We start from the raw sequence: 25,361 nt of genomic DNA on the forward strand, positions 1-25,361 counted from the left end.
TAGTACATATGTAAAACACAGTACATGTGAGAGTTGACATATATAAATTACTGTGTATAAGAGCCAGTGAATGTGTGAGTGGCTGCATGGATCATTGTGAACTTGTATCAGGGATTGTATAAGAGAGTAAATATGTGTTAGTATATCTTTGAATAAGTAAAGTTTGTATAACTGTATAGTTGAGGAAATGGAGGAGTGATTGATTCTTTGCATGACTGACTAGGTGTGTGAGCAACTCCATGGATGAGTGACAGTCTGTGACTGTCTGTTTACACTGAGTGTATCTAAGGTTATATTAGAGTCTGAAGAGGTTCATCGTATTATCACATAAATGATATCATCAGTGATGTGATCAGTAATGTCAAATGAGATGTCATCAGTGATGTCATCAGTGATGTCATGTGAGATGTCATCAGTGATGTCATCAGTGATGTCACTGACCATGTCATGAATGATGTAATATGTGACATCATCAGCAGTGGATTGCGGGTGCGCGATATATAGTTAGTGCAACTAACTATATATGAAATTTCAATGGTTTTGTGTGAGTAAAATAAGGTTTTGTAAATGCAAATCCCTAACTATATATGGTCTATAACCTATGGTTTTTTCAGTGAATTTTCATGGTTTTGTAAATGCAAATTCCTAACTATATATGGTCTATAACCTATGGTTTTTTCAGTGAATATATATATATATCAGCAACAGCTCGCAATATCCTCCAGCTTAGATGCAGAATCACGGGCGCAGACCAACTTTAAGTGCAAGCATTATTTTATTTTCCTACATCAGTCAAGACGTGTTTCGGCCGTCCAAGCGGCCTTGATCACCTGACCATGCGTACTGACAAGCCCAAATTTAAAGTGCAAGTGCATCACAATTACCAGTTAACATAGAAAAAATTCTAGTATCTGTATAAATACATTATATATTGTTTTTACAATTGTTTTTCAATGCACAAATTATAATTTTGTAAAATACCAGCGTAAATGCTTACAAAATAGATAATTCATCACAGTTTGCAAATATTGTAAATTAATCACACTTAAGACAAACTCTTCTGCATAAATGCTGTCTAATATTTTCTCATGAACTGGTATGATGCAGTGTATAAATCCTTACTCCTAAGTGCTCACCTAAACGTGGAACAAATTTAAACATATTAAAAAAACTAATAAATTTATTAAATTCTACAGTCAATTTATTTATAACTCTTTCTTCAATAGTAAGCATTACATGGTTCCAATTGTCTCTCACCAATGTAATACATTAATGATTTCATATGAGTTGCCAACAGAAACTAAATTACATGTTGAAGAATTTAATAGACAAACTCATATGCACCTTACCCCATTCCTAATTCTGTGCAATAGAAACAGTCACGTGAGTGGAGACTCATTCAATTCATAATTCATTGAATAAAATAAAGTGCCATGGTGCAACAGTACTATGAATTTAAAGTGACTTACGCCTCGGTACTAGGAATTAAAGTGACTAGTGCCTATACAGTGCAAACAATTAGATAATCCTGAAAAGATTCTCCATGAGTGTACGTACCATACAAGTTCTGATGTTGCATTATGGGACACTTTAGGTTCTCAACGAGAATGTGCAAAAACAAAGGCAAAACATGTATAAAACCTGTATAAATAAGCATCACCCAGCGACATGCCTAAAACAATCGATAAGAAGACACATAGATAAAACCTACCCAAAATGTCTTAAAACCAATCATTAAAAACATTGCCCTAAGGATTCCTTTATACGGAGGGTTCACATTATTCTCATCCAATGTTCCACTAGGATCTGATTTTCTTTCAAATTCAGTAGTTCAATTAATCTGTGCATGATATTCAATACTCAAAACATCGTCACGGTACAGTTTCTAAGTGTGTATAAAAGGGCTGATCTGGAAATAAAGTTCCTTCATAAAAGATTCTCTCATAGGAGAGTATGAAGGTCCTCTGTTGCATTTAGACCTCCCGGCCACTTGGAGTCGAACTCCAATATGAAGCTTGTCTCCAATCGACGTAGACTGGCTTCTCATCCCCTCCTCTCTTTGTTAAAGGAATTGACTCCATAGCAAAATATCGGAGAAATTGGGGCTCACTGTTGTGTACAGTCTGAAAATGTCTTGCAACAGGATAGTTCTGGTCCTTATTTATGATCGCCCTTAAATGCTGTAAAATACGCTTGTGTACTGCCAGTTTGGTACTGCCTATATACTTTAAACTGCATACACATTCCAGGAAATACACACAGTATTCCGTTTTGCATATAAGATGTTGTTTGATTTCTATAGTGGTGTCAGAGAATGCTGTCCTGTATATTTTAGTATTTGTACCAAACTGAAAGGCCCTACAGGTTAAACATTTATAAAAACCCTTTCTAGAAGACAGCCAGATTTCTTTCTTAAAACTCTCCGGACTGTTTCTAGCCAGCGTGTTACCCACTCTTTGATCTGTTGAAAGTAAAGGCCGGATTCGAGGGCATTATGTCACCAATCACAGGATCATTCTGGATAAAGTGCCAGTTACGCCTTATAATGCACCTCAATTCCTTTTCCTGTTTGGAGTATGTCAAAATCAGTCTGACAGGCTCTGCCTTTTCATGTTCAACTCCTTGTTGGATATTAACTTTGTATTGAAGGAGTTCTTCCCTTGGCTTTAGTTGGGATTTTTTCATGGCGGCCTCCACTACTCTATAGCTGTACCCTCTCTCTAGAAACCTGGCAAGGCTCTCCATTTGCTTTTCCTTCGAATCCAATGGATTACTACATACACGTCGGATGCGAAGCATCTCCCCATTCCCCATACTTTTCATTAGATGTGGGGGATGTGCACTTGTGGTGTGTAATAACGTATTACCCGCCGTAAGTTTTCTAAAAAGGGTAGCTGTTAAAACGTTATTTTGTATTAAAACCTGTACATCTAAATATCTCACCGAGTACTTCCTGATGTTAAAAGTAAAGTTGAGATTAAGATCATTGTGATTAATATCCTCCAAAAATTTTAGCACACTCTTTCAAGTTCCACGCCATACAATAAATAAGTCATGGATAAAACGCATCCAGGAGACTATATTACAGGTGCAGATGTGTTCATATTTACGCCTGAGGACCAGTTCCTCCCACCAGCCCATAAAGAGACAGGCATAGCTGGGGGAGAAACTGGCCCCCATGGCTACACCTTGCACCTGTTGATAGAATTGGCCATTAAAAAGGAAGTAGTTATTTTCTAAGCAGAAAGACAACATATCAAGTAGCATCCTGGTATGTTCAGCATATTTTATTGGTCTAGTACTCAGAAAATATTCTGCAGCCCTCAGCCCATCTCTGTGCCTTATACATGTGTAAAGAGAGCTGACGTCCTACGTTACTAACAATAAATCTGTACTCCATGACAAGTCCTTAATTTTACTAAGAAAATCACTAGTATCCTCTACATAGGAATCAATCTTTTTCATATGAGCCTGTAGGAAATAGTTAATATATATAAGGTTTTCCAATGGCCCGTCACAGGCCGCAATGATGGGTCTTTCCGGTGGGGGGGGGTTAAACTTTTATGGATATATATATATTCTTTTTTTTGAGTTTGAGGTGTGGGTTCTGTGTTTTGTAGTGGTATAGGGAATTAATTCATTATAATTTAATACCAATTAATGTTTATTTTTATAACTATTTAATTGATAAATATTTATGTTAATTATATAAATACATTTTTTATTTAACCTATATATCTGGGTTCTGGGTTTTGTATGGTTATAGGGTGGGAAGTAAAGAATTATAATTATTTATAAATTAGTTATCATAAATAATTATTCAATTGATAATTAATTATGGAAATTGTGTAATATATTTTTGTTTGTAAGTGTTTTGTGATTTTTAGATGGGTGAAGGATTTGTAAGAAATTATAATAATTAATGAATATTGTTAATTTTAAACAAATGTTTAAATGTAATTAATTATGTTCGTATGTAATTAAAATTTTGCTTAGGTTATATGCCGGAGTTGCATTTGAAGGGGTAACGAGTGGGAAGTTATTACATTTAATGAATGTATTCTTATTTAATTAGCAATATTATTTGTTTAATTGATTATTATTGATGTGAATTCTTTAATTTATATTTTCTAATTTATATATTAGGTGTGGGTAATTTACTTTGTACGACTAAAGGGTGGAAAGGTAATTAAACGTAACTGTTTTTATTAGTAGTTAATTAGCATTAATATTGTAATACATAATTAGTTATAAAAAGAATTGCATATATTAAACATTTAAATATATATTTTAGATGTGTGGTGTGTAGCTTGTAGAGATATAGGGTAGAAAGATATGTTAGTACTAACAAAATTAAAAAGATTTAAAAAATTGTAATTTATTATTGTATGTGTTAATTGTGTTATGCTTTTTAATTGTAAATAATATTGCATTTATTGGTTGTTATTATTTTGATAATAGATTTAGTTATTTTATAAAAATAATATTTCTATTAATGTATAATATGACTGGAATGGGAATAATAAATGTTACCCCTCTGCAATCCAAAACTTTCCCTACTTTTGCACTGACTGGAGTGGGAATAGCAGATTTTTCCACTCCGCAATCCAACACTTTCCCAACCGTTGCACTGACTGGAGTGGGAATAGTAAATTTGACCCCTCTGCATGCCAACACTTTCCCTACTGTTGCACTGGCTGGAGTGGGAGTAGTACATTTTACTCCTCTGCAATCCATCACATTCCCTACTGTTGCACTGACTGGAGTGGGAATAGTAAATTTTTCCCCTCCTTAATCCAACACTTTACCTACTGGTGCACTGACTGGAGAGGGAATAGTCAATTTTCCTCTCTGCAATTCAACATTTTCCCTACTGTCACACTCATTGGAGTGGGAATAGTAACTTTTACCCATCCTACATCCAACCTACTTTTGCATTGAATTTAGTGGGATTAGTAAATTACATTTTACACCTCCTGAGTTTGAAACTTTGTCTACTATTTATAAGTTTTAGTGGGTATAGTATATGTATTAATTTTAACATTTTGTAGTTTACTTTAAATTGTTTAAACTTATATTAATATGTTTTTTGTTATTTAAAATATAATATTTATAATTATTAATGTTTTTAATATATTATTAATTTCTAGTAAATTCAACATTTTTATTTTGTTTGCGTTTTTAATTTGAGCGACCTCGGACCCTGCTCTCAGGCAGGTCGCTCGCCACGCTGCTGCATTGCTCTTGTCTGTAGTTGCCTATTGCACTGCTGCTACATTGTGATGTATTGTGCTTGTCTGCTGTGTTTTGCCTTAACTTGCTTTTTTCCCCTCCTGTTGTTGTCTTACTCTCGTTGTCCTTTCTCTGCCTCCTGTTTCCCCCACCATCCTCGCCCGTTCTTTCCCGCCGCTGCGTCCCTGCGTCCCGCCCCCCTGCTGCCCATTCGCCGCCCCGCTCCCACCTCCCAGCTGCTCCTCCCTTCCACCTCCCCTTATATGGAGGCTGCGCAGTGGTGAAAGGAGCGGCCTCCGACCCTGCTCCCAAGCAGGTCAATCCCCACGCTGCTGCATTGCTCTTGTCTACATTTGCCCTTTGCTCTGCTGCTGCATTGTGTTGGATTGTGCTTGTCTGCTGTGTTTTGCCTTACCTTGCTTTTTCTCTCTTGCTGTTATTTTACTCTTGTTGTCCTGTCTCTGACTTCAGTTTCTCCCGCCATCCTCACCCGTTCTTTCCCTCCGCTGCGTACCTGCGGCCCACCCCCCTGTTGCCCATTTGCCGCCCGCCTCCCAGCTGCTTCTCCCTCCCACCTCCCCTTATATGGAGGCCGCCCAGCGGTGAATGGTGCGACCTCTACCCCTGCTCCCAGGCAGATCGCTCCCCACCCTGCTGCATTGCACTTGTCTGCAGTTGCCTATTGCTGTGATGCTGCATTGTGATGGATTGTGCTTGTCTGCTGTGTTTTGCCTTAACTTGCTTTTTTCCCCTCTTGTTGTTGTCTTACTCTCGTTTTCCTTTCTCTGCCTCCTGTTTTCCCCACCGTCCTCACCCAATCTTTCCCGCTGCTGTGTCCCTGAGGCCTTGACCCCCCTGCTGCCCATTCGTCGCCTCGCTCCCACCTCCCAGCTGCTCCTTCCTCCCACCTCCCCTTATATGGAGGCCGCACAGCGGACGCGCCGCTGGCGCACCGAATGCGTGCCTAAGGCAAGCCTGTCTGCACCTGGACAGTGCCCAGCGCCAGGACCCTTGGACCCCAAGAACGCCACGATACCCGACATCGCTACGATGCCAGCACCCTCCACGCACTTAACATCGGCCGATTACACACCTGCTGCCTGGCCGCCCCAAAACGCACCCGAGGCCCCTTCTCTTGCCGGAATTGCAGCTTCACCAGCATCTGGCGCATCAAGCCACCGACCAGGAAAGAACCCAACTACCTCAGAGTCATTCTTCTCAACACCCGCTCCACCCGCAAACACGCCGTCGAACTCTCTGACCTTCTCGACTCAAGCTCCCCAGACGTCGCCTTCCTGACGGAGACCTGGCTGAACCCCTCCTCGGAAGCCGTCATTGCCATAGCCATCCCGGAAGGCTACAAGACCACCCGCAGGGACCGCACCAACAGAGTAGGAGGAGGAATCGCCATTATCCACAGGAACTCTCTCAGAGCCTCGACCAACACCGATGACAGCCTCAGCACCGCCAAACATCTGCATTTCCAGATCCACATCGACCCCAACACTACCCTCAGAGTAACCTTTGTCTACAGACCCCCCAGACCCCGACCACAGTTCAGCGACTCTTGCATCTTCAACAGCGCACACACCCTCGCCTCCACGGACTACATCCTCCTGGGGGACCTGAACTTCCACCTCGAGAACAACAATGACTCCAACTCCACCACCCTGATCGACGAATGTCTGACATAATATCGACAGACAGAATATCTACATACAAAAATATCGACACAAAAATATCGAAATCAAAAATATCGGAGTCATATCTTCATAAAGGTAAGTACAAAAATATCGAAAAATTAATATCGTACAAAAATATCGAAATTAAAAATATCGTTTTTTTAAATGTATTAATAATAATGTAAAAATAATTTTCAAATACATATAATTTTACAAATATTAAATAAAAATATTAAAACATAATTAAAAAATTAAAACTAATACATATACATTTAAAATAAATTAAAAACTTAATAATTTAATGTAATTTAATTTTTTTTAATTTCATTTAATTGATTTAATTTAAAATTATTTTATTTTTACCCTGTACGACTGTACCCCAAAAACCCAAAACTGACCCTGAACCCTAAAAATACCCCTTTACCCAATAACCCAAAACTGACCCTGAACCCTAAAAATACCCCTTTACCCAAAAACCCCAAACTGACCCTGAACCCTAAAAATACCCCTTTACCCAAAAACCCAAAACTGACCCTGAACCCTAAAAATACCCCTTTACCCAAAAACTGAAAACTGACCCTGAACCCTAAAAATACCCCTTTACCAAAAAACTGAAAACTGACCCTGAACCTAAAAAATACCCCTTTACCCAAAAACTGAAAACTGACCCTGAACCCTAAAAATACCCCTTTACCCAAAAGCTGAAAATTGACCCTGAACCCTAAAAATACCCCTTTACCCAAAAACTGAAAACTGACCCTGAACCCAAAAAATACCCCTTTACCCAAAAACAGAAAACTGACCCTGAACCCTAAAAATACCCCTTTACCCAAAAACTGAAAACTGACCCTGAACCCTAAAAATACCCCTTTACCCAAAAACTGAAAACTGACCCTGAACCCTAAAAATACTCCTTTACCCAAAATTAATTAATATTATTTAATTACCAATTAATTATTAATTAACAATAACAATAAAGTAAATATATTAGCACATTAGCTGTAATTAATTACATTTAATAATTAATAGTATTTTTTCCCAATTCATTAATTAACAATAACAAAAACTTATATATAAAAAAATTACTCTAATTAATATAATTAACTAATTAATATTAATTAATTACCAATTAAATATTAATTAAAAATATGTACAAAATTATATTAATTAATTAACTAATTAATATTAATTAATTACCAATTAATTATTAATTAAACATATTTACAAACATATATTAATTAATTAATTATTATTAAATTACTTCCCACCCTATTCCCCTATAAACCCACAACCCGCTCTGATACTAAAACGCAAAATGTAAACAAATTTACAAATTTTCAAACATACATTACAAAACATGTTTAACAAACATGTAAACAACATAATAAAATACATAACACTAAATTTTTTTTCGATATTAGTAAAATTCGATATTAGTAACATACATACCTTAAAAAAACGATATTCTGTCTGTCGATATTTTGGACATCGATATTCTGTACTGTCGAAATTAAAACATCGATATTATTGTATATCGATATTTTAATTTCGATATTTTGTCTGCCTACCCTGATCGACAACCTAGCCAACCTCGGACTCAGACAACTCATCACAACACCCACCCACTCCGCCGGCCACAAGCTTGACCCCATCTTCACCCCAAGCCCCCACGTCTCCTTCAACCACACCATGGAACTCCACTGCACCGACCATCGCTGCATCCACTTCACCTTCCTGAAACCCACCACGCAACACCGCACCCAACAGATGCCCAGCCGCTGCTGGAGCAAAGTCACCGAAGACCTGCTAACCACCACCCTCGCCCAGAGCCCACCCGCCAACCCCACTGACCCGACACCTCTGCCCGCAACCTCAGACAATGGATCGACGACTGCGCCAACACCCTCGGCCCACAGTCACACCAGCAAGAGAGCCAGCTGTTCACTGAAGACCTTCAGGCCTCCAAACAAACCTGCCGAAAACTGGAGAAGAACTGGCTCCACGAATGAACACCGGTCAGCTACGCAGCCCACAAGAACGCCACACGCAGACACCATTACCTCATCAGATCCGCCAAAAGGGCCTACTTCAAAGACTGCCTAGATAACAACTCACACAACAGCAAAGAGCTCTTCAACATTGTGAAGGAACTCTCCAATCCCAGCTCCAACACCAACGACATCCCACCTTTGCAAGACCTGTACGATTCGCTGGCCACCTTCTTTCATCGCAAGATCGCAGACATCCAAAACAGCTTCAATGCCACGACCACCGCTACAACTACTGGGATCTCCACCCCCACAACCACCACCCGCACCCACCGCCTGCTCTCCTGGACCAATATCAATGACGACGACACCGTCAAGATCATGAACACCATCCACTCCGGGTCTCTGTCAGACCAATGTCCACACCACATCTTCAACAAAGCCAGCACCGTCATCACACCCCATCTCCGGAAAGCCATCAACATCTCCTTTGAGACAGCAACCTTCCCGGGGAGCTGGAAGCACGCTGAGATCAACGCCTTACTCAAGAAACCCAAGGCGGACCCTAAGGACCTCATGAATTTCGGGCCCATCTCCTTGCTCCCGTTTCCGGTGAAGGTCATCGAGAAGACAGTCAACAAACAACTGAACTGCGACCTCGAGGAGAACAGCATCCTGGACCATTCCCAGTCTGGGTTCTACAGCAACCACATCACCAAAACTGCCTTCATCGCCGCCACTGACGACATCAGGACCCTGCTAGACAATGGAGAAAACGCGGCCCTCATCCTCCTGGACCAGTCAGCCCCTTTCGATGTGGTCTGCGACCGTACACTACGAACAAGATGCCGGGATCCGAGAGAGGGCCCAGGACTGGACCACCTCCTTCCTCTCCGGCAGAATACTGAGAGTCCGTCTTCCCCCCTTCCGCTCCGAAGCCACTGAGATCATTTGCGGTGTACCCCAGGGCTCATTGCTCAGCCCAACGCTATTTAACATCTACATGGCACCACTCGCCCACATCGCCTGACTGCACGACCTCAACATCATCTCCTATGCCAATGACACCCAGCTGATCCTCGCCCTCACCAAGGACCCCGACACCACCAAAACTAACCTCCACGAAGGAATGAAGGCCATCGCCAAATGGATGAGGAACAGCCGACTGAAGCTGAACTCAGACAAGACAGAAGTCCTCATCTCTGATCCACCCCCTTGGCCTGGGACTACTCCTGATGGCCGACCCGCTCTAGGAACAGCTCCAACACCCACCGACCTAGGGCTCATCCTCGACTCCACCCTCTCCATGACTAAGCAGGTCAACGCTGTCTCTTCCTCCTGCTTCAACACCCTCCGCATGTTCCACAGGATCTACAAGTGGATCCCCTCCGAAATGAGAAGAACGGTCACCAAGGCCCTCGCCAGCAGCCGGTTGAACTACGGAAACGCCTTCTATGCAGGAGCCTCAGCCAAACTCCTAAGATGGCTTCAACGCATCCAGAACGCCTCTGCACGCCTGATCCTCGACATCCTTCGCCGCAACCACATAACACCCCACCTGAGAGCACTCCACTGGCTCCCCAGTATAACCTTCAAGCTCCTCACCCATGCACACAAGGCACTCCACAACACCAGACCAGCGTACCTCAAAGGACGACTCAGCTTCTACACCCCCACCCGCCAACTCCGCTCCGTCAACCTCACCCTCTCCACAGTCCCCCACATTCGAAGAGCGTCCTCTGGTTGCAGATCGTTCTCCCACCTCGCCGCCAAGACCTGGAATACCCTCCCCATCCACTTACGGCAGACCCAAGACCTGCTGACCTTCAGAAGACTCCTCAGGACCTGGCTCTTCGAGCAGTAGCAGCATTCCCCACTCCCCAGCGCCTTGAGACCCTCACGGGTAAGTAGTGTGCTTTACAATTGATATGATTGATTGATTTGGAATTACAATAGTTTGTTTTTTAAATCTTTTATGTTATTGGATACATGTATTTATATTTATGTTTTATGTTATTACATATAAAAAAGTTGAACAAAATAATATACCTTAAAAATATTAATTTAGTTGGATTTTTAAATTAGATATATTTAAATACAAATATGTATATATATATATATATATATATATATATATATATATATATATATATATATATATATATATATATATATATATATATATATATATATATATATATATATATATATATTAAATTCACTGAAAAAAACGTAGGTTTCACACCAGTTATAGTTAGCTGGAAATTTTACTGACATACAACCATTGAAATTCACACGTTATAGTTAGTTGGACTCACTATAACTTGCGGGCCTGCAATGCACTGCTGATGACGTCACATATTACATCACTCATGACATGGTCAGTGACATCACTGATGACACCATCCAGTGAATGTGTGTCTTTCTGAAAAATAAATATGTTTTATATATGTATATGTAAAGGTCGATGGAAGAATAAATGTTTAAATAAGTGTGTACTTGGATGTTTTTTTTAAAGAATTGATTGGTTAACTGCCTTATTAGGTGTATCTTAGTGAATACATATATTAGCGAGTAACTTTTAAATATTGTAATATATGTATCAGTGTTTCACTTTGTGTATAAGTGGCTGCATGGGTTGGTGACTGACTCACTGTTTGTATGTGTTTTGAAGACAGCATATGTGCAGGACTGTATGGGTGGATGAGTGTGTATATGTGTGTGTTAGTGAGTGAATGACTGTCTCACTAGTGTCTTTATCAGTAACTACATATGTTTTAATCTAGTATATGTGAGTATTGATGTATATAAGTGAGTATATGTGAGAGTAAGAGATTGTAAGAGTTCCTGTTTAAATAAGTATGTGTTTCTATAAGTGATTGTTTAAGTGAGTAAGTATGTGTAAGTTTCCTTAGAAGTAAGGTGGTAGTGTGTGTATAGTTGTATAAGCAAATAAATGGATGTTCAATAGTTATTTGCATGTGTGATTAACTTTTGGATGACTGTCGGTGTGTAACAGGATGTATAGGTGTATCACTACATATGATGAGTGAGTATATGTATGAGTGACTATATAGAACTGTTGGTGAATGAGTGGATGTGTATATAGATGGTGGAATTACTGAATTGACCCTCAAGGTCAATATCTGATATATTATCAGAAATATTTACAATGCACCCATTTTCAACTTGTGTGCGCCGTAAGGCCGTAGTGGGGAGAATAGCGCCATCAGTTAGAGCCTGTGCTATATGTGTGTCTCCACCTGAGCCATTTTGTCCTGATTTAATCACCTGTTCTACCGAGGTAATCTGACTCTCTATGGCCCCTACTGCTCCTGTTAGATAGCCAAGCAGGGTCTGACATGGCTGAGTCCCTTTCTGGGGCTGCCTCTTATTTGAAGCGCTCAACGTTTTTCTCTTCCCCATGAATATGGTTAACCTTTGTAGTACGGCGATGTCAACCTTGGATGAAAATTCCTTTTAAATTTGTCAAATATGTTATGTGGCTTGGTGTAGCAGCTTGGGTAAAGGAAAATATGTCAATAGCTCATTACTTTCGCTAAGAAGAGTAAGGCATAATAAAATTACACTAGTTCCTACTTCCTTCCTAATGCACGCACTAGGGTAAATAACACAGTACCTTATGCGGGGCAAATATTAGAGCCGTGGCCCAGACCAGTCTCCTCTGGTGTATGACGGGCAAGGACGGGCCCTCCCTTGGCCCAGGTTTCGATACCAGCCTCGGCGCATTTCCTCGCAGCGCTCTATCATTGCGCAGCTCCTGCTATTTTCAAATTCCCCGTTTTGTCTTTTGGGTTAATTTGTGTTTGCAATATTTTCCCCTGTTTTTAGAGTGCCGGCCACGCTTACCTGCACTGCTGTGCCTCTCACTTCCACCGTAATTTGGACTAATTCACCGCATTTTGCGGGTCCCTCGCCCCTGTCTCGTTGGCGGCCATCTTAGGCGAGGGGTTATCCATACCGCGGTCTAGTCCTCATTTAGGAGGCTCGACCAGCATAAATATCAGGTAAATTCAAGGCGAGCTCTCATACCAGCCTCGGCGCATTTCCTCGCAGCGCTCTATCATTGCACAGCTCCTGCTGTTTTTAAATTCCCCGTTTTGTCTTTTGGGTTAATTTGTGTTTGCAATATTTTCCCCTGTTTTTAGAGTGCCGGCCACGCTTACCTGCACTGCTGTCCCTCTCACTTGCATCGTAATTTGGACTAATTCACCCCATTTCGTGGGTCCCTCGCCCCTGTCTCGTTGGCGGCCATCTTAGGTGAGGGGTGATCCATACTGCGGTCTAGTCCTCATTTAGGAGTCTCAACCAGCATAAATATCAGGTAAATTCAAGGCGAGCTCTCATACCAGCCTCGGCGCATTTCCTCGCAGCGCTCTATCATTGCGCAGCTCCTGCTGTTTTTAAATTCCCCGTTTTGTCTTTTGGGTTAATTTGTGTTTGCAATATTTTCCCCTGTTTTTAGAGTGCCGGCCACGCTTACCTGCACTGCTGTCCCTCTCACTTGTACCGTAATTTGGACTAATTCACCGCATTTCGCGGGTCCCTCGCCCCTGTCTCGTTGGTGGCCATCTTAGGTGAGGGGTGATCCATACCGTGGTCTAGTCCTCATTTAGGAGGCTCGACCAACATAAATATCAGTCATGCCTACGCGCAGCGTCATCGCACAGCGGGATCGCCGGACTTCCGCCGGAGTTACGCCTGAGTTCAGCCCGTCTGCGCCAGTCCGCGCTGAGGACGGGCTGCAGGACGGGCTGGACTCGGCTGGTACTCCCCCTCCACTCTCTGAGGTACCCAGGCAATACTCTATGTCAGAACTTATGGCTTTCAGACCATTAGCGCAGCTATGCTCTCACCGCTTTTCTCCTGAAGGCATTTTGCATTCCCATCTATGCAGGACATGTAAAGTTTCATTTCGCTTCTCCGCTCCTGGTCCTATTAGATCCCATTCACGCCCTGGAAGCCATCCTGTCATTCCGCCTAGAACTGGTTTCCTAATAAATGCGCGATCGCTTATCAAACACAATGTTGCCTTCCACGAATTCGTGGAAGAGAGACAGCCGGATTTGGTTTTTATTACGGAGACTTGGACTTCGGATTCCTCCGGTCACGATCTACTTTTGGCCATTCCTGATGGCTATTCTCTCCATAGGCAGGACAGACTATTGCGTAGAGGTGGAGGAATTGCCATCCTCTTTAAATCCTCCCTTTCCTGCACTATTAAACCCCTATCAATGCCTCAAGATCGCTTCGAGGCACTATATTTCTGCATTCTGTGTGGTCCATCTGTCTCTTTCACTGGGATACTTATATACAGGCCACCTGGCCCTAGGGCCAGCTTTTCTGTGGATCTACTTAGAATCCTCGAACCCTATTTTGGAAAACCATATCTCTCCATCTTGGGTGTCTTCAATTTCCATCTTGATGAAGTCAACTCAAAGGATACCCTGACATTAATCGAGTCACTCGGAGCCTGTGATCTCGTTCAGCTGGTGAGCAGCCCAACACACAAGGCTGGCCATATTCTGGATGGGGTATTCTCTAGTGGTTTAAGATTATCTACTGGCCCTCCCTTTGCCGCTGGTCTGGACAGACCATTTTGCAGTGCCGCTGGAACTTGCTCTCCCTGCCTTGCCCTCAGTGAACCAGGCCGCCACTACATTTGCTCTTAGGAGAAACTTTAGAAACATCACGGATGAGGCTCTTGCTTCCCATGTTCGGGCCTCGGAGTCCTTCTCCTTGAAAGAGGCGGATGAGGCAGCTCAAGAACTTATGGATTCTGTCACCAATGCAGTTGAAAAGCTTGCCCCCGCCTCTCTCCGCTATGTAGCTCGGCAGAAGCCTACTGCACCCTGGTTCTCCGAACATCTGAGACTTTTAAGGCAGGGGTGTAGGAGCAGCGAGAGAAGTTGGAAGGAAATCGTGGGATCCAAAGGATCGGGAGGTTTATAAGTCCGCTTTGCGGGAGTACAAACAGAAAGTCGTAATGGAGAAGCAAGAGTATTTCTCCAATCTTACAAGTTCCCTAACTTCATCCAGGGAACTTTTTAAAATTGCTGATTCATTATGCTCTCTTCAACTCCCTGATCCAGTGGTTAGTTCTCAGGATCTCTGCAATGACATCTCGGACTTCTTTCACAGCAAAATTTTGGACATTCATATCTCCCTAGAAGCCCAATGCCACTCTCTGGATGAGGATGTCCCTCCTGCCATAGCCAGTTTGGATACTCTGGGTAAAGGCCCTTCCGAACTATTCACGCAATTTCCATCACTGTCTTTGGAAGGACTGAACCTCCTACTTGACAGGACCAAATCCTCCTCCCCAATGGATCCCCTACCGCTTAAAAAACTTAAAGAGTGTAGAAACAGCATTCTTCCGCCTATGCTGGAAGTCATGAATAGGGCCATTGTCCAGGGTTCTTTTCCACCAGTGTGGAAGAAGGCTATTGTGAAGCCTCTCCTTAAAAAAACGTCTTTGGATCCTGGCCTTCTTAAAAACTTCAGGCCTATCTCATTGCTCCCTGCCCCGGCAAAAATATTAGAAGCACACCTCAACACTCATCTTTCCACCTTTCTTGAGACCAGTGAGTACCTTGATAACACGCAGCACGGATTCAGAAAACATCACAGTACTGAATCCACTCTCACTGTTGTGGTAGACAACATTCGCCGCAAAGTGGACAGTGGCCAAACCACAGTACTGGTCCTATTGGATCTCACGGCCGCGTTCGATACCCTGTCTCCCGCCATCCTAACATCTCGGCTTAGGGAGGGAGGGGTCACTGGGCCGGCCCTGAGTCTTCTTAACTCCTTCCTCCATGGCAGAGAACAGAGAGTAATGCTTGGAAATTTCCTCTCCCCTGCTAAGTCATTGCAATGTGGGGTGCCACAGGGGTCGGCCTTGAGTCCAACCCTGTTCAATATCTAGGTGGCCCCCCTTGCTAGACTAGTAAGATCGCAGGGGGTGGAGGTGGTGTCTTACGCAGACGACACCCAGATCATGGTATCACTTGCTCACTCCTCTGTCCGTACATCCGCCCTTAGCTTTAGGTCATGCATGCAGCATGTGGCAGATTGAATGATCATCAACTCCCTAAAGCTAAACAGTGACAAGACAGAGGTCTTGGTCTTCGGGAAAGACCAAGATGTTTGGTCGAGCGAGTGGTGGCCTTCATCTCTTGGCACCTGCCCCACTCCCTCCCAATCAGCCAGAAATCTCGGTGTTGTCTTTGACACTTCACTTTCTATGACGCTCCAAGTGAATAGGACCGTGGCCACGTGCTGGGGTGTTATTAGGATCCTAAATAGAATTCGTAATTATCTCTCCCTCCAGGCGCGCAAACAGATCGCAGTCGCTCTTGTTGGCTCCAGGCTCGATTATTGCAACTCTTTGTATGTGGAGTCCAACAAGGGCCTCATTCATCGACTGCAAATCGTGCAGAATGCTGCAGCGCACTTTGTTCTGGCCCTTCTATGGCATCATTGGCCACGACTGCTAGGAGAGACCTTCACTGGCTCCCTGTCCAGTATAGAATCTCTTTTAAGATCCTATGTCTTACATACAGAGCACTTGCGGCTGGCCCTGATGATGCACTCGGTACCCTGCTCATCCGCTATGTTCCAACAAGATGTCTTCGATCGGCCGGGCTACTTCAACTTGTAGTGCCCCGTACTAGGCTTACCAGATGGGGAGCGAGAACTTTTTCTGTCGCCGCTCCTCAGCTCTGGAACTCTCTTCCAATTGAGATTAAAACCTTACCCTCAATTGATTTGTTTAAAAAGGCCCTTAAAACTTGGTGCTTCATTAGAGCCTATCAATGAGAGAATGCTGTTTGATCCGGCGAGCTGTATTATTTGAAGTAGGCGCCTTGACGCCCATTGGGCAAAGTTTGCGCAGGACAAGATTCATTTCATTCATTCATTCATTCAGGTTTCGCCCGGGCGCAGCCCACGCTGCGGGGAGTGAGGCAGCGCTTTAAGCGCAATGGTGGCGCCTCCTCCTCGTGAGCGGCGGTGGGAAGAAGAGTCCAGTGCACCCTGGGACTTGTGGGCCCATCAGGGTGGAATGCGCTGGGCCAGGAATGAGGGCAACGAAAAACGGGCTACCTGGGACTTCGGTCCCACCAAGGAGCCTGCGGCTGTGTCCCAGATATCAGCCTGACTGCAGGAAAACAAGATTGAGCGTACCGTGCCGCGGAGAGCGAGGCAGCACTTTAAGCGCGATGGTGGCGCCTCCCCCTCGTGTGCGGCGGCGGGAAGAAGTGTCTGGTGCACCCTGGGACTTGTGGTCCCACCAGGGTGGAATGCGCTGGGCCAGGAATGCGGGCAATGAAGAACGGGCTACGTGGGACTTCGGTCCCACCAGAGAGCCTGCGGCTGTTTCCCAGATATCAGCCTGACTGCAGGAAAACAAGATTGAGCGTCCCTTCCTTTCTACATATCAGTCTGCACCTCATCCAGTGTAAGGTAAGCTCACGAACTTTGCAACAGCTTAGCAACGTGATTCATTTAAAAAGCTGAATTTATTTGAATCACAAAACTTTCCTTTTTTTATTTGGAAACGCAATTACAAAAAGCCTTACAAAACACTATGCTACAAGATACCATAAAAAAACAAAGTGCAGTGTGTGTAAAAAAAAACAAGTACATTGTATATTTAAAAATAGATTTTGTTCCATGACAGGGTCATAGTTAGGAGAGCAGTGTCAAAGAGACACCCATAGCAAAATAAAAATAAAGTGTGATATGCGCCCAAACAAAGTGCAAGACAAGTGCATGGTCTGCATCTAAAAAACTTACATTCCAATTCAAGAGCATAACCAGACATAAGCCTAGACATCCACTCTTTTATCGGATCCCAAATTCTCATAAGACTGTCCCTTCGTGGATCGTGTCGCAATATAGACATTTCTAGACCACACAAAGAGACAAACTGATGGATGGAAGACTTCCCTTAAAAGCAAAAATCAGGCTAGGCCAAGCCGGGGTACTGCAATTGCAAAGAAGATACCAGCGAGTTCAGACAGAACAGAAACAGAATTTCCAAGATAATGCTTATAAGTTTATGGAACACACTTTCCCATAAAATGTAATAGATGGGCATAAAGTGAAGATATGCATAGTGTCTGCTCCCGTACAATCGTAGTGAAGACAGTTTGAATTGGCTCTAAGCCTCAATTTGTACATCCGTTGAGCAGTGTAATATAGACCATTCACATTTCTAAAGTGAAGAACCTTAACACGAGAAACATTGAGAACCATTTAAGCAAGCACATTAGGTAATTTTATATCAGACTTGGCTACCTCTGCGACTGCGGAGACTTGGCTATGAGTGTGAAGTCTCCATAGTCGTAAAATTACTATTAGCGAAATTAAACTCGTAGTTTGTGCGAACCAAATAAATAGAAAACGCATCGCCGGTGGGCTTTCTGCTGCTAGAAGAGCCAGCGCACGTGGACACAGTCCGCCTACACCTCCCAGCTGCCAGCGGGGGACACGACCGGACTGCCGGCCCCTCCCCCTTCCACCGGGGGCTTCCTTAACTGCTTGAGTCTCCCGCTCTGCGGGAGACGCATCACTGGTGGACTTTCTGCTGCTAGGAGAGCCAGCACACGGGGACACAGACCACCTACACCTCCCAGCTGCCAGCGGGGGCCACGACCGGACTGCCGGCCCCTCCCCCTTCAACCGGGGGGGACTTAAACAGTTAGCTCCTCCCGCCACGCGGGACGCGTGCGGGCAGGCACCGGGTGAAGCCCGGACCAAGGGCGGGCCCGTCTGAGCCCGTCCAAGACTGCCGAGTGATTGAGTGACTGAGTTAAAGCAGGCATTAGTGACAAGGCCCAGGGAGCAGAAATTGATAATCCAGCTGAGACATGATTATAAATTAGCTCTCAAGCGCAGGAAGGGAGAGCTGCAACAGGAGGCCTGGGAAAAACTGACACAGGCTGTGGAATTGTTCAATTGTGCCCTCTTTTAAGCTACGGTTAATTCCCCTTTCCTAAAAGATGATTTAATCCCTGAGCGTACGTCAAATGTTACTAGTGAGGCCTGGGTATCCCATTTCTACACTATATTTAAATCTGATTGCCCCTATGGAACTAATTGTAGATCTTGGCCTATTGTGCCTTTGGATATTACTGTAGCGGAGGTAGAACTAGGCATTAGTGCTAGCAAGGGGGGTTGGCCCAGGGGCCGGATGGGGTCCCTATAGATGTCTATAAAGCCGCCCCGTTGCTGTGGAGTCCTATATTATCAATTGTATTTATTGCAGCTGTGAGTAGCGGTGCCCCCTCGACGTGGGGAGAATCTATTATAATCCTGATTCACAAGAAGGGAGATAGGTCGGATGTTAAAAACTACCGCCCTATCTCTCTATTAAACTCCTCAGTCAAAATTATGAGCAGGATTCTGCTGGTAAAGCAGGAAGAATGGGCGGAGGCTAATGGGATTCTGGCCAGCACCCAATATGACTTCAGGAAAAGGCGCGGTATTCTTGACCAGTGCATAATCCTAGATCTGCTGATCGGGAAATATAACCAGGCCAAACAGGGCTCTCTTTATCTTTGCTTCGCAGATTTAAGTAATGCCTTCAATATGGTGGACCATTCCATCCTATGGACAACCCTGTTAGAGCTTGGGCCCCCCGAGAGTATAATTTTCTTTTCAGCCCGGCTCTATGAAAAGCTGCAAACCAGCGTTCGCTATGGAATAAGAGGGGAGAGTACCCCCAAATTAGTGTCAAGAGTGGCATTAGACAAGGCTGCGTCCTTGCCCCCTGCTTTTTACTCTGTTTATTAACGAGATAGATGCAGTCCTCAAAACTATAAACGCTGATGCCCCTCAGGTAAAAGGGATTGAAGTGCCGGTATTGTTATATGCGGACGATGCCGTGCTACTGTGTTGGACCCCTAACGGTCTTCAGTGATTAATTGATTGATATTCTGTTTTTATAAAGGACAGGAAACTGCTTGATAATAAGAAAAAAAACACACCATGAACTGTGGGGCAGGCCGGAAGAGGTCTCACGCCTTTCTTATAGATGGTGAGAGAGTGCTACATGTAGACAAATTTTGTTACCTAGGAATTACATTCATTAAAGACAGATCATGGTCCCATGAAATTACTAATGTTTGCGCAAAGATGGCCAAAAGTGCTCACAGGGTTTTTAGATTTGCGGCAAAGATCGGCAACAGATGCATCAGCGATATGTTGCAGATTTACCAATCCAGATGTGTGTCAATCGCCTTATACGGGGCTGGGGTGTGGGGTTATTGCCCTGATAGGTGCCTGCAAACCGAGGAAACTACCTTCCTCAAAAAGTTATTATGTCTACCAACCTCTGCCTCAACTGATTTAACACACAGAGAACTGGGGATTAACTATCTGTCAGATTTGATATCCCTAAGGCCTCTAATGATCTAGCGATCCATCTGGCAAAAGGGGGAGACAGCCTTTAATAGACTTGTAATTGAGGACTGTCTTGCATTGGACAACCATCTTAGGATTCCCTGGTTAAAATACATTGTACATAGTTTCCAGGAAATCTTTGACTTAAATATATTGGTTGACCCGTACGCTGTTGCTGCAATTCCTAAAACCGGGTTGAAGACAATATTCTTGTCCTATAGAGCCAAGAGGCGGACGAACAGTAGTGGCTTACTGTCTTCCATTATGTTTTACAACAAATACATTGTTAATGAAGGTTTCCAATTATATCTAACCCAGGTGATACATCCGTCACATAGATTTGTACTATTCAGGCTTAGGCTCGGGTTGGTACATCATTTGGTGGCTTTCCCCCACCTTAAAAAACACCCGGGCGACCCTTGTCCATGTGATGGCCTATCTAAGCAGAGCACATTGCACTTACTCTTAATATGTAATCTTTACATGAACTTACGTATTGTTTATTTAAAACCTATGTTTATTAAACATGGAGTTCGTTCTGTAAATGATGCAATGAAGTTGATTTTTAATATGCTAAACCCTGATGTTTGCTTTTTTACTGCCACTTTTTAAATATAAATCAATTAATGCCAGGAAAAGTATGATGTTTTAATCTTTGTGTGTATTTATGTATACCTCTGCAACGTTGATCACATGTGTATGTTTTATGTGCTTTTATGGTCATTTTTTGACATGTACCGAATAAAGCTTTATAAATTTGAATTTGAAATAGAAAACATAAAAGCTTACACAAAAGTGTAAGTTTACTTTTAGGAATCATGCCCTAACCATTTTATAGGCCATCCATATGTGGCCCCCGCTAGGTAACTTCATAAAAATTCAAGTAAAATGTGTGTGACATTCACTTCACTCAGTAGTGGCTGCAATGGGGCAATAATGGTGTGGCGGGGGAGGGGAGGAGTGCGGAGGGTTGAATAAAAAATAGAAATTCACCTACCTGCGCTGCCGGCTGCCGCTTCTCATCTGTTCTCTACGATCCAGCAGGAAGCAGACTCTCCTAGCCAATCGCAATGCTGCTAAAAATCTTCAAAAGAAGGTAAGATCACCTCTCAGAACGTTTGAACAAGATTGTTAAGAGTCAATTCCAGCAAAAATAAAGGAAGCTCACTCGTATATGCTTTGGAAAATTAAGGAATAAAATCCAAAAACGTGAAGCAGTTAAAACTAGCTACATTACACAGCTTTGGTAAGTTCAACCAGACATCATGATAATCAAAAATCCCGTTTGTTTGAAGTAAGAAGTGTTGATCAGCTCTCTTAAGGGCTTAGTAACATTACCCAAGCCATACAAATCTGGAAACATATCACCCAATTGCCATTCTTCTCTTCCTATTACAGCAAGGTTGGAAACAGACTTTGCCATACCTATAATGGCAGGTGGATTGTATGGTTGAGGCAACATCATCCTATCACCAAAGATGAGCTTATCGCTGCCGTTTTTACGCTAGATTTCCAGCGATGTGTGCAGAATTTGCCGCTACTGCAGGATTTATCATTGCCGTGGAGATATGCGCTGATAATAACGCAATCTCTTGGCGATTAAATCCTGTGATACGCTGCGTTAAACAAAATCGTGCAAAGCTGGAAATGCGTTATCGCGTTTCCTTGGTAATATACCCCAATGTGTTGTAATTAAGCACTAAAATATCCTCCGTTTTCATAGAAATTTGTACACCAAAACAAGCAGCTGATTTAGTCCAATGAGGCTCAGATATTGAATCAGAGACATTAGTCACCACCTGAGTTTTATCAGCATTGAGCTTATATGCGGACAGATACCTAAACTGTCCAGCTACCTTTTCTATACCAGTAAGGGTCTAGAAGGCAAGAGGTTACAATAGGGATGTCATCTGCATGTGCCAAAACTGTGGGATCTACTTTATGAAGATTTAGGGAAGAGAGAAAGCTTGGCTATAGGAAGCCAGATAAAGCACAAAAAGCTATGGTAAGAGGGAGCAGCCTTGGAGAGTAGCTCTATTAATCTGAATATATTTTGGCAAGCTGCCACCACACACAAACTGAGTGGTCCGTAAAGTGTTCAGGGTCATAATCCACCACAATTTTTTTTTTTTACCGAAGCCCACTGCCCTCATCACTGACTACAAAAGAGGCCAGGAAACCCTATCAAGTGCCTTCTCGGTATCCATCATGGACACATTCAGTGCTGTTATGGCTGCATTTATGTGAGAGGTTGTATCTCTAAAATGTATGAATGGTGTTGCATAGGATCAACATGTTGTGTAATAACTGTAGCTAATCTATTTGATAGTATTCTGGAGTAGATTTGAGACTAAGCGTTAAACAACAATATTGGAGTTGCATAAGATATACAGATATTAGAAGTTTCACTCCATGAAGCTGGTACCGTATTAAGACAAGTTAACCTATTAAACAAGTAAATGTAAATGTACAGGAATTTATATAGCGCAAATCACCGAGCGGTTTCTAAGCGCTTGCTTAGGGAACCCGTCCTGGTATTCCCCTGTGAGATAACCCCGGCAGGGTATCCGCAAGGTGAAAGCCAGGCATCCAGCCGCGAGGGGCCGTTGTGGAGATTAGGCAAGCTATTGCCCAGAGTCGCAGAGTGTGAACCCGTGAATCGAGTAGGCACCGGAGCTAGAATTGTCGAGTCCATGGACATTTTTAGGACTCAAGACCCCGCCGAGCTCGGAATTGAACCCTGGTCCCGGGCTGACCTCTGTTTCCAGGTCTGCCTCCTCTAACCAGTGAGCCACACTTCTACAAGTCAAGCACCAACGGTGTCAAGACTTCGGGAAAAGCTTTATTAAAAGTCATTGGTATCTGATCTAGTGCAGTGGCCTTGCCAGATGCCATCTGAAGATTGCCTTTTCTAATTCTACCTCGGTAATGTGTGCTTCTAACATTTCCACCTGCAGAGTGTCAGTATTTGGAACACTATTGGATAGTCATCAATTTGTTCTTGAGAGGTTTAGTAATTTTCATTGTATAAATTTGCAAACAACTGATGAAATACTTTTAGTATTTTGGTCTGATCCGTCACCAAATATCCAGAATTAATCTTTATTTTTTAGATGGAATTCCTTCTTGTTCTGTCTTTGATCCAGACTGCTAGCAATTGATCTATATCCGTGCTGATCTCAAACAATGGAGATTGATATACTTGCATTTTCTTGTATGATCCCTAACCATACGCGCTCAAATTTTAGCGGATTTGGCCATTGTCTTCTCAAATATACAGTAAGAATGCTCTATTTCCAACTTTAGGAGTGCACATCTAATATGGGCCTTACAAGCCTTTTCCTCCTGATCTTTGTGATTAGAAAAGGTGAGTGTCTGTACCTCTACAAATGCCTTCACTGGGTCCAACACTATCATAACAGTTGTTAAGCAGAGATTGAAATCAATGATCTCTCTGACTTCATCTTCCCTATTGCAGATAGATATTTTATCACGGAGTAGCTTACGGTTAAATGTCCAGAGTGGAAGGGTGACAGGTATGCAGAGGCAGCCCACCTTTACATGCAGGGAGAGAGCTTTATGGCCTGAAAGCGTCACAATATGGCTAGCAGGGAACATATTAATCCAAGATGCAGACTTAAGGGCAGCAGATTAATGTGTGAACCTTTATTCTATGGAGCGGCAGCTATGTCATACCTCAATTTAGGCTTATGATGCAATTATTGGTTTGAGTGACTTCTCTGAGTTTTTTCATACAACTTGTACATGGAGTCGGTTGACATGATATTGAGACCAGGTTGTAGGGCTACATTAAAGCACCCACACCTTTTTTTAGGATCGGGCCACTGAATCAGCTCTCCAAAGAAGAAACTAAACACAGAGGGATCAACCATGTTAGGACTGTAGACAGAGAAGATTGTAACCTGGACATTGCCTCTCCTTGCAGGGGCAATTCACCAGCCGTCAAAGATGTCAGTCTTTACATTGATCACTTACCAATCTGTGCCTCTGGCTATAAGTGCTACTCTGCGCTGTGCAGCTTCAGTCCTTGGTATGGCGACAATCTCGTAACCTAAATCCCACCGTTTATTGGATACATTCAGAGAAAGACATCTCTGCTGCAGGCATAACATATGGGATTCCAGTGTAGAAAGTTCTTCTCTTATAAGCTTAATTTTACTGAATGGCTTCATGCAATTAATACTTTAAGAAATAACATGTAAATCCTGATTGTAACCCTGTTTCTTTCCCCCTGATTATCACAACACTTTCTTGGTCTGACTCTCACTCCTAGCCTCCCATTTGTTACTTTCCAATTAATGTATCCTTTTCTTTAATTTGTCCCCCAAGCCTCCAGTCACAGTATGCTGCCACAAGCTCATCCCCCAAAATTGCCCTTTGTCCTACATTCCCCCCACCTTCAAATCTTCCCCGACTCCTGCCAGCCCCCTTTCCATCCCACACATCTCATTAATATACAATTTCAACTGAAACATGGACTGAAGATTCTGATCAAATTGACTGACTGAGTGGTAGATAATAAAATGAAACTTTCCAGAGTTTCCCCCACCCGCCCGCCCACCGGCATACTTGCAATACTAGTAAATAAGTAATGGTCATTAAATTCTTTCACATTTTTCACCCCTGTAGACATTTGTCAGACAAAAGTGACCTTGGTAAACAAACATTTCCAACCCAACTAGTTAAGGAAGAACGTAGAGAGAAGAGGAAAAGAAGGAAAAGAAAAGAGTGCCTCTCCTTATCCTCTTTATATGACCCTACTTCCTCTATGCAAAGCACAAAGCAATGTAGATAACAGGAATCAGCTCCAGTTAATAAAATCTAGGGTACTGGTTCCATGTCCCTGGAATTGTTGTCCTACATCTCGACAATTGAGCAGTGTGAGTACATTATGTAAATCTTGGCAATAATGAATCTGGCCCTTCCAGTGGATATTTAGATCAGCTGGTTCTAAAAGTGAAAAGATAGCCCCAATTTTCTGGAGGGTGGATGTTTTCTCCTGCTGTTG

The sequence above is a fragment of the Lissotriton vulgaris genome, chromosome 4_1, assembly GCF_964263255.1.
Source record: "Lissotriton vulgaris chromosome 4_1, aLisVul1.2, whole genome shotgun sequence".
Lineage (NCBI taxonomy): Eukaryota > Metazoa > Chordata > Amphibia > Caudata > Salamandridae > Lissotriton > Lissotriton vulgaris.